Below are 12,748 nucleotides of genomic sequence, written 5' to 3'. Positions count from 1 at the left end.
GGCCTCTCCCCGCTCCGCTCCTTGCCCGACCCGCCCCTTCCCCCTTCCTCCTTCCTGGGCGCTGAGGCTTAAGGGGTACCCGCTGGGTGCACCTAGCTCGGTGCGTGCCCAGAGGGGGCCGAGCTCCGGGATCAATAGCCTCCTGAGCCGAGGGAGCGCAGGGTCGCGGAGGGAAGCAGCCCCCTAGTTCCCCGCCCCCACCTCTCGGACCCTCCCACCGCCGCCGCGGCCCCTTCCGGCTCCTCTGGGACCCTCAGTGAGCGCGTTCGTTTGGGAAAACCTGCGGGGCTCTCCTCTGTGCGCCTGTGTCTTCTCCTTTTACCCCTGCTCCCGCCACCCCCTCTGGGCTCCCCGACGAATGATCACTAGTCCTTAACCAAGTGCACCCCGCCGAGCTCTTGCTAATTCCGGAGCAGTAGCAGTTGCTTCTGCACCTCATTTCTGCCCACCTTCGGTCCTGGCTGGGCGTTCACTACAAGCTCAGCACTTAGTCTAGGTACCCAGCTTGGAATTCTGTCTAGGTGAAGTGGGGGGATCTGGGCAAGATTAGCCTAAGTGGGCTAATAGGATTTAATGTACTGCCAAGGAAGTGAGACCGTCTCCACAGCCTGCACGTGGCCTGGCAGGGGAAAGCACTCCCTAAGGCTGGAATCCCAGAGGTACCCACCAATCCTCCTGTGGTTTGTTTATTTATTTATTTGTCTCTTTAGGGCCACACCTGCAGCATATGGAAGTTCCCAGGCTAGGGGTCCAACTGGAGCTGCAGCTACTGCAGCTACTGGCCTACACCACAGCCACAGCAATGCAGGGATCCGATCCAAGTCTGCGGCCTTCGCCACAGCTCATAGCAACGCTGGATCCTTAACCCACTGAGGGGGGCCAGGGATCGAACCCAAGTCCTCATGGATACTAGTCAGTTCCTTACAGCTGAGCCACAAAGGGAAATCCCTCCTGTGGCTTAAATCCCCAGGAGTGGGTATCAGTTCTGCTGAGACCAGGGGTTTCAAACCACAGACTGTACCCTTTAGAAGATCCTGAAGCCAATGTAGTGGATCCCTATCACAGTTTTTAAAAAAAGGAAGAAAAACAGAATGGAAGATATCAAAAGGGCAATGATCATAGAAAGGATAAGTAAGTTGGAAAAAGGCTGTTTCAACTTTTCCTAAGTGTGCACAGGATCAGAGTAAAATGTTATTCTTCCAGTAGTTCAAGTCAAAAGGACTTTGAAAACCTCTGCCAATCATTTCCATGGCGGTGGGGACAGTTTCTTCAGGAATTAGCTGCAATGGCTAGAAAGTTCCTCATCACTTCCAGCCAAAATTAGCCTTCTTGGAGCCAGCGCCTTTGCTCTCACCTTATGCCCAGGGCCTCCCAAAAGGTGGCTGTTGGGTTGGGAATAGTGCTCTCATGGTCCCAGGTCTCCTCACCTGAAGCCAAGCTCTCATGCTCCATGATTTCTGAACCTCCAGCATCCTAACTTGTGTAGGTATAGTCCAGGCTAGCAACACTCCTTTTAAAGGGGCTCCCAGAATTCCACATGGGAATTCCACCAACTACCTGTAGTTCCAGCATTGCTGAGGCCTGGGACACTTTACAGTGTCAATCCATCTTTAGCCAATGATGTCCATGCTTTTGTCTGCTAGGATCTCTGTCCTAAACTCCAAATGGCCTCAACATTCCTACCAGGCTGTCTTGTCTGACAGTTATCTTAAATTCAACATGGTGTCAAACTAAACTCCTGATCTCCCCCATCTCTCCCCTCAAAATGCTCCATCTGGGTAAGACTTCTCCATCTCACTTAATGGCAAGTCCATCTTTAAACTGCTCAAGTTAAAAACGATGATTCCTTTCTTTTCTCTTGCTTCTCACATCCAATCCACTAGCAAATCCATCATCAGACCTTCTGGGGTCACAGTTAACCACCCTCTTTCACCGGCATACTGCAAGGGTCTCCTAACTGGTCTCCTTGCTTCCACCCTGCTCCCCTACAACCAGTTCTCAACTCAGCAGCAAGAGTGAGTTTTTCGAAACCAAAGTCAGGTCATGGCATGCCTCTGCTCAAAAACCCTCCAGTAGGGGAGTTCCCACTGTGGCTCAGCGGTAACGAACCCATCTAATATCCATGAAGACGTGGGTTCGATCCCTGGCCCTACTCATTGGGTTACAGGATCTGGCATTGCCCTGAGCTATGGTGTAGGTCACAGATGTGGCTTGGATCCTGTGTTGCTGTTGCTGTGGCATAGGCTGGCAGCTGCAGCTCTGATTCAACCCCTAGCCTGGGAACTTCTATATGCTGCAGGTGTGGCCATAAAAAGAAAAAACAAAAGCAACCCCCCCCCCCCAAAAAAAAAAAACCCTCCAGTGGCTCCTTATAATGGTCTGCAAGTCCCTGGGATATCCTCACCTCACCACCATTGCACCATTGCTCCCATTGTGAGCCACAATGGGAATTTCTAGTGCTACTTTTTTTTTTTTGTCTTTCATCTTCTTTTCAGGGCTGCATATGGGGCATACGGAGGTTCCCAGGCTAGGGGTCGAATGAGAGCTCCAGTTGCTGGCCTACACCACAGCCACAGCAACGAGGGATCTGAGCTGCGTCTACGACCTATACCACAGCTCACAGCAACGCCAGATCCTTAACTCACTGAGCAAGGCCTCATGGACACTAGTTGGGTTTGTTAACCACTGAGCCATGACAGGAACTCCCCAGAGCTACTTTTTGATATCCACTTTGGTCTAGAATTCCCCCAAATTGGAAATTATGCGATTAACTTTTTCCACCTAAGCGCAAAACTTTGTATTGATCTGTTTTTTGTTTGCTTTTTTTTTTTTTTTTTTTTAGGGCTGCACACCCATGGCATATGGAAGTTCCCAGGCTGCAGGTTGAATCAGAGCTGCAGCTGCTGGCCTACACCACAGCCACAGCAACACGGGATCTGAGCCACATCTGTGACCTGCATCACAACTCACAGCAATGCGAGATCCTTAACTTGATCGAACTTGAGTCCTCATGGATACTAGTAGGATTCATTTCTGCTGAGCCACAACAGGAACTTCTATATAGATCTCTTTTAAATCTGTTGTTGCTGGCCCAGATTTCATCCCATTGATGTCATTTTGAATACTGACTCCATTATACATTTGGCTTCGCCTAGTTTTGAGTCATCTATAATTTGATAAGCATTCTTGAACTTTATTCAAGTCGCTGATAAGGATATGAGGTGAGCTGACCTAGCACTCACTTCTTGGTTTCTAAATACCACTCTCCAATAAAAGGTACCAGGACTCTTTGGAGAAATGAAAGGGAAAGTACAAAGTGAGCCTGAGACATTGTGTTGGGCTGGAAAGCAAGGAAGTGACTAAAGACTAATGGGGTCATGTCAAAAGGACAGAGGGCCAGCCTGATGTCCAAACCTGGGACAATTTGAGCATCAGAAAGCACAATGAAGTAATGGAGTCTAATGCATTGAAATAAAACAATCCATTAATCCACAGTAGAACTCAGAGAAGCGCAGAGAGAGAAAAAGAAGGGCTAGAAAGGATGCTTTTCTCCATAGAAAAGGGCTGCCTGATAAATGCTGAAGAAATGGTAGATGAGAAAATCTAGATTCAAGCAAGGATAACCAATGGATGCTAACCATTGGGTGGAAGATTGTTAGAAAAGCCTATTAATAAGTCAAAGTCAGAGTTCCTGTCATGGCTCAGTGGTTAACAAATCTGACTAGGAACCATGGGGTTGTGGGCTCCATCTCTGGCCTTGCTCGGTGGGTTAAGGATCTGGCGTTGCAGTGAGCTGTGGTGTAGGTCACAGACGTGGTTCGGATCCTGCGTTGCTGTGGCTGTGCTGTAGGCCGGTGGCTGCGACTCTGATTGGACCCCTAGCCTGGGAGCCTCCATATGCCACGGGTGCGGCCCTAAAAAGACAAAAAAAAAAAAAGTCACAGTCTGAGCCACAGATGACTTACTAATTACCAATGGCAGGATATTTCTCTAAGGGAGAGCGTGGTGGCCACCGTCTTAATCAAGTGGTTGAAAGTAACATCACTGGGAGAGGGACTGCTTGATATATTTACGTGCTGATAGGATGCAGTAAGAACACAACTCATCAACCACTGTAGCAAAAGTGTGTTACCCAGCTCTAATAATGAGGACACAGTCAGATACATCCAGCATGCCATGAGACAAATAGCCTAGACTCTTCAAAAAGGTCAATATGATGAAAGGCAAAACAGACAGGGCAACTGTCTTAGGTTAAGAAGCTAAAAAGGGAGTTCCTGTCGTGGCGCAGCAGAAATGAATCTGACTAGGAAGCATGAGGTTGTGGGTTTGATCCCTGGCCTCGCTCAGTGGGTTAAGGATCCGACGCTGCTGTGAGCCGTGGGGTAGGTCGCAGATGCAACTTGGACCTGGCGTGGCTGTGGCTGTGGTGTAGGCCAGCAGCTACAGCTCGATTTAGACCCCTAGCCTGGGAATCTCCAGATGCCACAGGTACAGCCCTCAAAAAAACAAAAGACCAAAAAAAAAGAAAAAAAAAAGAAGCTAAAAAGACAGGATCATCAAATGTATTATGTGACTTGACTGAGTCCTGAAGGAAAAAAAAAAAAAAAAGGCCACAGAGCAATTAGGAAGATCGTAACATATACTGTGTATCAGATGATATTATGGCATTATTGTTCATTTTCTAAGGTATAAAAAATGGTACTATGTTCTTAGGAGAATGTCATTGTCCTTTGGAGATGCCTGCTGATGTTTGTAGATGTTAAGTGTCATGATGTCTGCAACTTTCAAATGATTCAGCCAAAACAAGTGTGGGGGGGGGTCTGTGTGTGCGTTATTAGAAAGATGTGAACAAGACCGTGGCAAAGTTTTCGCAACCAGTTAATATACAGAAGTTATGGAGGAGTTCCCATTGTGGTGCAGTGGAAATGAATCTGACTAGTATCCACGAGGACACAGGTTCAATCTCTGGCCTCGCTCAGTGGGTTAAGGATCTTGTATTGCCATGAGCTGTGGTGTAGGTCATAGACATGGCTTGGATCCTGTGTTGCCGTGAGCTGTGGTGTAGGCTGGCAGCTGTAGCTCTGATTTGACCCCTAGCCTGGGAACTTCCATATGCCACGGGTGCAGCCCTAAAAAGAAAAAAAAAAAGAAAAAAAAGTAAAGCTATGGGTGCTTTTAATCAGTGTTTGGTAAATTGGGGAGGGAAAATTGAGTGAGACAGGGCCAAAAAACAGAGTCCATTGTGACTAGAGCCCTCCATCCGGGTGGAAACTGATCAATCTCCTTTGTAGGTTGAACACCTGGTGATGTCCTGTGCACTATTCAGCCCATGTTTCTTCATCTTATCCATAAGAGTAATACAAAAAAAATTGTAAGGAATCTTACTGGAATCAAGGTACTAGCTACAGCACTTCCTGTACCTCCTGCTTACTGCTCTTACCTAAAACACTGCCTTAATTAGTGTTTGTTGAACCCCTGAATCTCCGCATCAGGTAGCTCCTCGAACGGCATCAAGGCTGGTTTGCCCTAGTGGCTTGGCAACACATGGGCTGTCCGACTGCCGAGCTGTCTCTGAGGGGAGGAGGCAGGGGCTGATGCAGGCTCACTTGGTGGTTAATTATATCCTGCTCCTAGCTGCTCAAATGCTTCAAGTGTGTCTTGTGCCAACTGGGTGGCAAGCCGCTTGAGGATGGTGACAGATCCTGTCTTTGGATCCCCTACTGCCTGGCACAGCACTCAGTCAGAACTCCAGAGGGTGGGCAAAATGAGGGACCCAACTGCTGGCCTGAAGATGAGCCCTCTAACCTGTGCCCCCAGCATGGCGGCCTCAGCCCTTGGGGCCCCACTGTCTCCAGTTAGCGTGCTAATTTGTTCTCCCCAGAGTGGAAAAAACAGGAGGACAACTGGCAGAGAAAAACCTCCTTTGAGCTGACTTCCTGTGGGTTAAAGAGTGGTTCCCAAGCCAACGCCGTGTCTCTTGCTCCCCTCTGCCACTCTTGGATGTAGTCAAGTCTTCCTTGGCCAGAACGCCGGTGTTTATAAAGAGCTCAGGGGGAGGCTTGGAAAGAGTATAAAAAAAGACAAAGAGAAAAGCAACACTTCCTGCGCGCCCCTAGCCAGCAAGATGAAGTCATCAGGTCTTTCTCCTCCATCCTCACACAGCCCTTGCCCACCCATCCTCACCCACCTTCCTTCTCTCTCTCTCAGGTTCCCTTTCCTGCACATATAAGCACATACCTAAGAAGGATACAAATGCAAGAATGAGGAATTCCTGTGTGGCTCAGAGGTAACAAATCCAGCTAGTATCCATGAGGATGTAGGTTCAATCCCTGGCCTCACTCAGTGGGTTAAGGATCTGGCATTGCTGTGAGCTTCTGTGTGGGTCACAGATGCAGCTAGGATCTGGCATTGCTGTCACTGCAACGCCAGCCAATCTTAATCTTAAATGCACATAAGATTTGTGCGTTTTCCTGTATGAAATGTATACCTTATACTCAGTATCATGGGAAAAATAGCAAAGACACCAAAAGATAAAAATAACCATGGAGTTCCCGTCGTGGCGCAGTGGTTAATGAATCCGACTTGGAACCATGAGGTTGCAGGTTCGGTCCCTGCCCTTGCTCAGTGGGTTAACGATCCGGCGTTGCCGTGAGCTATGGTGTAGGTTGCAGACGCGGCTCGGATCCCGAGTTGCTGTGGCTCTGGCGTAGGCCGGTGGCTACAGCTCCGATTCGACCCCTAGCCTGGGAACCTCCATATGCCGCGGCTGCGGCCCAAGAAATAGCAACAACAACAACAACGACAAAAAAAAAAAAAAAAACCGGAAAGGAGTTCTTGTCATGGCTCAGCAGTAAAGAATATGACTAGGATCCATGAGGATGTGGGTTCAATCCCTGGCCTTAATCAGCGGGTTAAGGATCTGACCTTGCTGCAAGCAGCGGTATAGGTCTCAGAGGCAGCTTGAATCTGGTGGTGCTGTGGCTGTGGTGTACGCCAGCAGCTGCAGCTCTGATTCAACCCCCTTGCCTGGGAACTTCCACATGCCACAGGTGTGGCCCTAAAAGCAAAAAAAAAAAAAAAAAAGCAAAGAAAAAAGAAAGTCTATAAGAGAAAGAGAACATAAAAGGAAGTGTAGCTAAATATATAAATCAAATGAACACATGTGCCCACTAGTTCTCTAACCTGCTCAGCACAAAGGAAAAAGGCAGTGAACCTAAGCTTTTGGACCCGGGTGGCTCCTGCCAGGCTGCCCCCAGCTGGGCCTGCCCACTCTCATTCCCACCCAGGGGAAACTGGCTCTCCAGCCACCACAGTTGTACTCTGAGAGTCATAGCTTTGTTTACAGCCCATGGAGGAGGGGCCTTCTGCCATGCGTAGTGGAGCTTGAACCCAAGGTCCCACCTGCCCCCTCCTGGAGTAGCACTCAAACTCCTCCCGTCCCCTCTTGTCCCTGGGTTCTGACTGGCAGGCTGCCTAGCAAGGCCTTGCAGACACGTACTGGCTGCAGCCCAGCTCCCCAGGCCTTGGCCCTCTGCCACCATCCCCTCGTAGCCCTGAGCCTTCCTCTCATGCCAACTTGCAGCTGCAGCTCCCCTCCCTGCCTGGCTGGGCACACTGCTGGTGTCTCCTCCCCAGGGGCTGAGGAGCGACTCGGCTGCAACATCCATACATTTTGATGAGGAAGCGACACCAGCTGGCACACCCTGTGTGTGCTTTTAAATTGGCCAATGACTTCCAGATCCCAGGGGCCGGGAGCCTCCCTGGGGCAGTGCCTTCTGCAGCAGAGGGCATTCACAGGACCAGCAGCAATAGTGCTTTCACATCTCACAGGCAGCTTGGAGCCAGGGTCTGGCCATAAATGCGAACGGCCTCATCTCTGTCCCCCAAGTGGCACTCCCCTCCACTGGTCCCTTGTGTTTCTTGCTCTGGTAAGTGGTTAGAATCCAGGGGTGAAGCACACCAGTTCTCCTGTCAGAAGGAGACTCTCAGCACCATTTGGGGGACTGAAAGCAAGCCACATGATTCTTCCAAACCTCAGCTTCCTCATCTGTCAGATGGGGACGCCAACAGGACTGCATCCTGTTAGGAGAGCTGGTGAGACAGTGGCTGTACAGCGCCTCTTGCTTCTTATGTTATCTGGTCACATCATTACCTGAAAGTGGCCATGACCATCTTAGATCCCCAACCCGAGAACCCCCTTCTGGGCCCTCCCCTCTGGTTTGGCCACCTCCTACAAGCCCAATGCTGAGGCTGCAACTCTCACAGCGAGGAGGAACCAGCCCGCCCAGCCCAGGCCCCAGGTGCACCCACTGTGGTGAAGAGCCTGCCGCCCGCCCGCAGCACCACCCTTGCTGGGGCCTGTCAGGGCCTGAGCTAGCCACTCCCTGGGAGGGGATCCTCCTGTCCCACAGGGCTGTGGTGCAACCAGCCAGGCTCAGCCTGTCCCTGCCCAGACACGGTACAACATGCAGTTGCCACTGTCACCGCCCTTCCCCCAACACAAGTTCAGGAGGGGCAGTCTGCCTGTGCCTGCAGGCCTGCTCTCTGAGGGAGCCTGGCTGATGCTTGGCACCTGTCACCCCCAAGGGGCACAATTACTGCTCAGTGACTCTCTTTCCTCTGAAACCACGGCAGCCACTCACAGAAGGCAGACGTTCAAGATAAAAGTGAGGAGCAAGAGGCCTAAGGGTCCAGAAGAGAACCTGGTTTCTGGTTTGACCTATCAGACCTGAGGCCCCTCCATTCAAGAAACCAGGAATCTACTTCTCCATTTGCCACCCAGTTGTTCCTCCTTAAATCTCACTCTGGGCCCCGGACCCCTAGCCATTGCTACATGCAAGGAATGAAGACCTGGGCTACGGCCATTTCCCCACCTTAAGGAACTAACCTCAAACAGGAGGGGATCTCTGACCCCTGTAAGTTTCTCGGTCACCTGAGGTCACCTGGTGGCTACTATTCTTTCTCTCGGACAGAGAGCCTTGCTTTTGGTTTCAGTGCTGCCTGCGGAGAGTGGTCCCAGGCAGGTGAGCCCAGGAGGTGAGGGATGGAAAGATGGGTTCCACAGATTTCCTGTGACTCCAAAGACTGCTTTGATGGGATGGAGACATTTACTATGAGCAAGTCACTGTGCTGAACTTTTTACATCTAGTCATTTCTCTCTCTCTCTCTCTTTTTTTTTTTTTGTCTTTTTGACATTTCTTGGGCCACTCCCATGGCATATGGAGGTTCCCAGGCTAGAGGTCGAATCAGAGCTGTAGCCGCTGGCCTATGCCAGAGCCACAGCAACACGGGATCCGAGCCACGTATGTGACCTACACCACGGCTCACGGCAACGCCGGATCCATAACCCACTGAGCAAGGCCAGGGATCAAACCCACAACCTCATGGTTCCTAGTCAGATTCGTTAACCACTGAGCCATGCTGGGAACTCCCCTAGTCATTTCTTTAATCCGCACAACAGGGGAGTTCCTGGCATGGCTTAGTGGTTAACGAACCCTACTAGTATCCATGAAGACACAGGTTCGATCCCTGGCCTCGATCAGTGGGTTAAGTATCTGGCTAAGTTGCCATGAGCTGTGGTGTAGGTCACAGAGATAGCTCGGATCCTATGTTGCTGTGGTGTAGGCCAGCAGCTGTAGCTCCAATTCAACCCCTAGCCTAGGATCCTCCATGTGCCTCGGGTGCGGCCCTAAAAAGACAAAAGACCAAAAAAAAAAAAAAGCTGTTCTTTCCTCTCTTTCTCCCTTCTTCCCTTCCTTCTTTCAAACACCTGCTACCTTTTTTTCTTTTTTCTTTTTTTTTTTTTTTTTAGAGCTGCACCTGCAGCATATGGAAGTTCCCAGGCTAGGGGTCGAATCGAAACCACAGCTGCCAGCCTACACCACAGCCACAGCAATGCAGGATTGGTGCCGCATCTGCGACCTACAGCACAGCTCACAGCAACATCAGATCCTTAACCCACTGAGTGAGGCCAAGGATTGAACCTGCATCCTCATGGATCCTAGTCGGATTTGTTTCCATTGAGCCAGACAGGAACTCCCCTGATGCCTTCTAAGCATTACTGAAGTCGAAGGAAACTGACATGGTTCTGTCTTCACAGAGCTTCTAGTTCATTAGGATCCCTTCCACTCTTCTTTCCAGATAGCATCTATCCTCATCCACATTTCTTTAGACACTTTCACTCACTTATTCCTTTGTCTCCAACAAAGGTAGTGGCCAGGGCCAACCTGGCGGAGCTCCAGAAGTGCTCCTGGCTTTGCAGGTTGAATCGTGCTGTTTTCAATTGATTTCTGGGGTTGCTCCTCTGAGCACCCTGTGCACTCTGCCCAGATTTCCATTATGGCACTTGTGATGCTGCAGTGAAATATACATCACATCCCTTTCTCTCCATTTCTTCTGAGAGCTCCCTGAGTACAGGGGCCAGGCCTGCCTAACTCAGGTTTTTTTGTTTGTCTGTTTGTTTTTTCTTTTTAGGGCCATACCCACAGCATATGGAAGTTCCCAGGCTAGGGGTTGAAATGGAGCTGTAGCTGCTGGCTTAAGCCACAACCACAGGAACTTGGGATCTGAGCTGTATATGCAACCCACACCACAGCTCAAACAAGGCAGGATCCTTAACCCACTGAGCAAGGCCAGGGATTGAACCCACATCTGCATGGATACTAGTTGGATTCGTTTCTGCTGCGCCATAATGGGAACACCCTAACTCAGGTTTTTAATCTCTAGCCTCAGTGCGAAGCTTGGAAAGAATAGGCACCCAGTAAATGTTTACTAAATGAATAAATGAGTTTTCTGCTCTAGTTGAGTGTCTCAAATCATTTCCAAATGATTCATTCAAGTGTTCCTTCCTGGATATCCTTCACCACCTTCCTCTTAACCTTTTCAAAGGAAAGCACCTCACTGATGTGGGGAGTCCCACCTCCTTGCTTTAGGGCAGTCAAAGGATTTCTCACTCACACAGTCTCAGCAGACTTGTTGGCTTCAGAAGAGATGGTATTTTGGAGAGCTGCTGAATGCTTGGCTCCTGGGAATTTATTTAGGGCAATCCTGTCAGATACTACATTAAAGCAAGAGCCCCAAGGCACAGGACCCACGCACGAGGAAAAGAAGCTCTTTCAGTTCTCTCCAAGGCTGCAGCTTTAGTTTACCTGCTGCCAATGTCTCCATCATTTGATCACCTGGGACCAGAAGTCTGAGCCCCGGTTGCAAGGAGACATATCCCAGATTTCAGTGAGCTTCCATAAGAATAATCACCAAAGGAAAAGTCACGGCCTGGAAGTCAGGAGACTGGGTTCAAATCCTGACCTTCCCAACTGATTGTCAACTTGGGAAGTAATTTCACTTGTCTGGATCATTTCTCTTATGAACATGAGGGAGTGGGACCCAGTGGATTTCTAAAGTGCTAGAGTATCTACGGAAAAAAAATTTGTTTAATTGTGCATTTCCCTGTCCTTATGGCATTCGACCCTTACATGAAACCTGTGATTCATAAGCCAAATGACGTACTCACATTACAAGTGAGGAAATGTGGAGTTCCTGCTGTGGCTGGATACTGACTAGTATCCATGAGGATGTGGGTTCAATCCCTGGCCTTGCTCAGTGAGCCATGGTGTAGGTCACAGCCAATGTCTTGGATCCTGAGTTCCTACGGCTGTGGCTTAGGCCACAGCTGCAGCTCCCATTCCACACCAAGCCTAGGAACTTCCACATCTGGCAGGTGCAGCCCTAAAAAGAAAAAAAAAAGAAAAAAGAAAAACCAAACCCCCCCCAAAAAAAACCCAAATAAACAAAAACAATTGCAGAAATATGAGAAGTTGATGACCTTACCCTGCATCTTTTTGCCAGACCAGATTGTCTCCAGAGAGGCCACTAGAGAAGCTTTATTTCCAGGACCCCAACTTCCTTTCCCCCATTACCCCTACATCCACTTTGTCACTCAGAGAGTAGAAGCCATAACAAAGAACCTAACTCAAAGGTCATTTCCACAACCATTCTGCGGAGGTGCCCAGGCCTTTCCCAAATTCCAAATGATCTTCCTCCGGGGCCCAGATTATTGCCTCTCAGTTGCAGGTTTGGCACAGAGGCCCCGGGTGGCCATGGGAACGTGGGCCCAGCCTCCTGCGCTGCCATGGCAACAAGCTCCCCCAGTGGCAGGGGCCAGTGCCCATCAGAGCGTGCAGGTGGCGCCCTCTTGGGAGAGGGGCCCAGCGGAGGTGGGGGGCGGGGACAGCGGCTGCCTCAGAGCCCCGCCCCCTCTACCTCGCGGGGCCGCGGCACTCGCCCGCCCGTCCTGTCCCCTGCGCCTACCTTAGGCGCGCGCGCGACCACTGCCCACGACAGGGCCACTTATGCACGGTGGCGCGACCAGTCCTTCTTCCCAGATTGTGCCTAGACTCGTTCCTGCTTCCAGGCTGGGCCGACGCACTCGCTGGTGACCAGGGTGTCCCCGCGAACACCCTCAGTCCAGGACGTCGTCCCCGGATATGCGAGGCTTGCGACCAAGCCCCGCCCCGCCTGCGTTTATGGGCAGTGTCCAGAGAAACCCTCCCAGGCTCGCCCACTGCCCAGCCGTTCCCCGCCTCTGCCCCTGGGCGTTGACGGCGGCTCTAGACTCGCTACTAGTCCCAGTCCCAGTGGCGACAGCTCGGCGGCCCCAGCAGGCTGTTGAGCCCACAGCGCTGTCTCCTCCCTGACCTTCGGAGGCTCGGCCTGACCTGCCCTGGGCCCCGCAGGGGGCAATCTCACTAGC

The 12,748-nt window shown here is 50.7% G+C and overlaps 1 protein-coding gene across 1 annotated transcript in view; it reads right to left on the bottom strand.

Annotated features, from left to right (window-relative positions):
• The window catches only part of SEMA4B (semaphorin 4B), a 40,049-nt gene extending 27,563 nt beyond the window's left edge, over window positions 1-12,486 (bottom strand). The window contains exon 1 of the mRNA XM_047795078.1: window positions 12,307-12,486. The gene's annotated coding sequence lies outside the window, so the exon portion shown is untranslated. The remainder of the gene's footprint in view (window positions 1-12,306) is intronic.
• Window positions 12,487-12,748: the final 262 nt, after the last annotated feature.

This window comes from Phacochoerus africanus, chromosome 9 (assembly GCF_016906955.1).
Source record: "Phacochoerus africanus isolate WHEZ1 chromosome 9, ROS_Pafr_v1, whole genome shotgun sequence".
NCBI classification, from domain to species: Eukaryota; Metazoa; Chordata; class Mammalia; order Artiodactyla; family Suidae; genus Phacochoerus; species Phacochoerus africanus.
The sequence above is the reverse complement of the archived record's forward strand: the minus strand, read 5'-3'. Positions and strand labels throughout refer to the sequence as shown.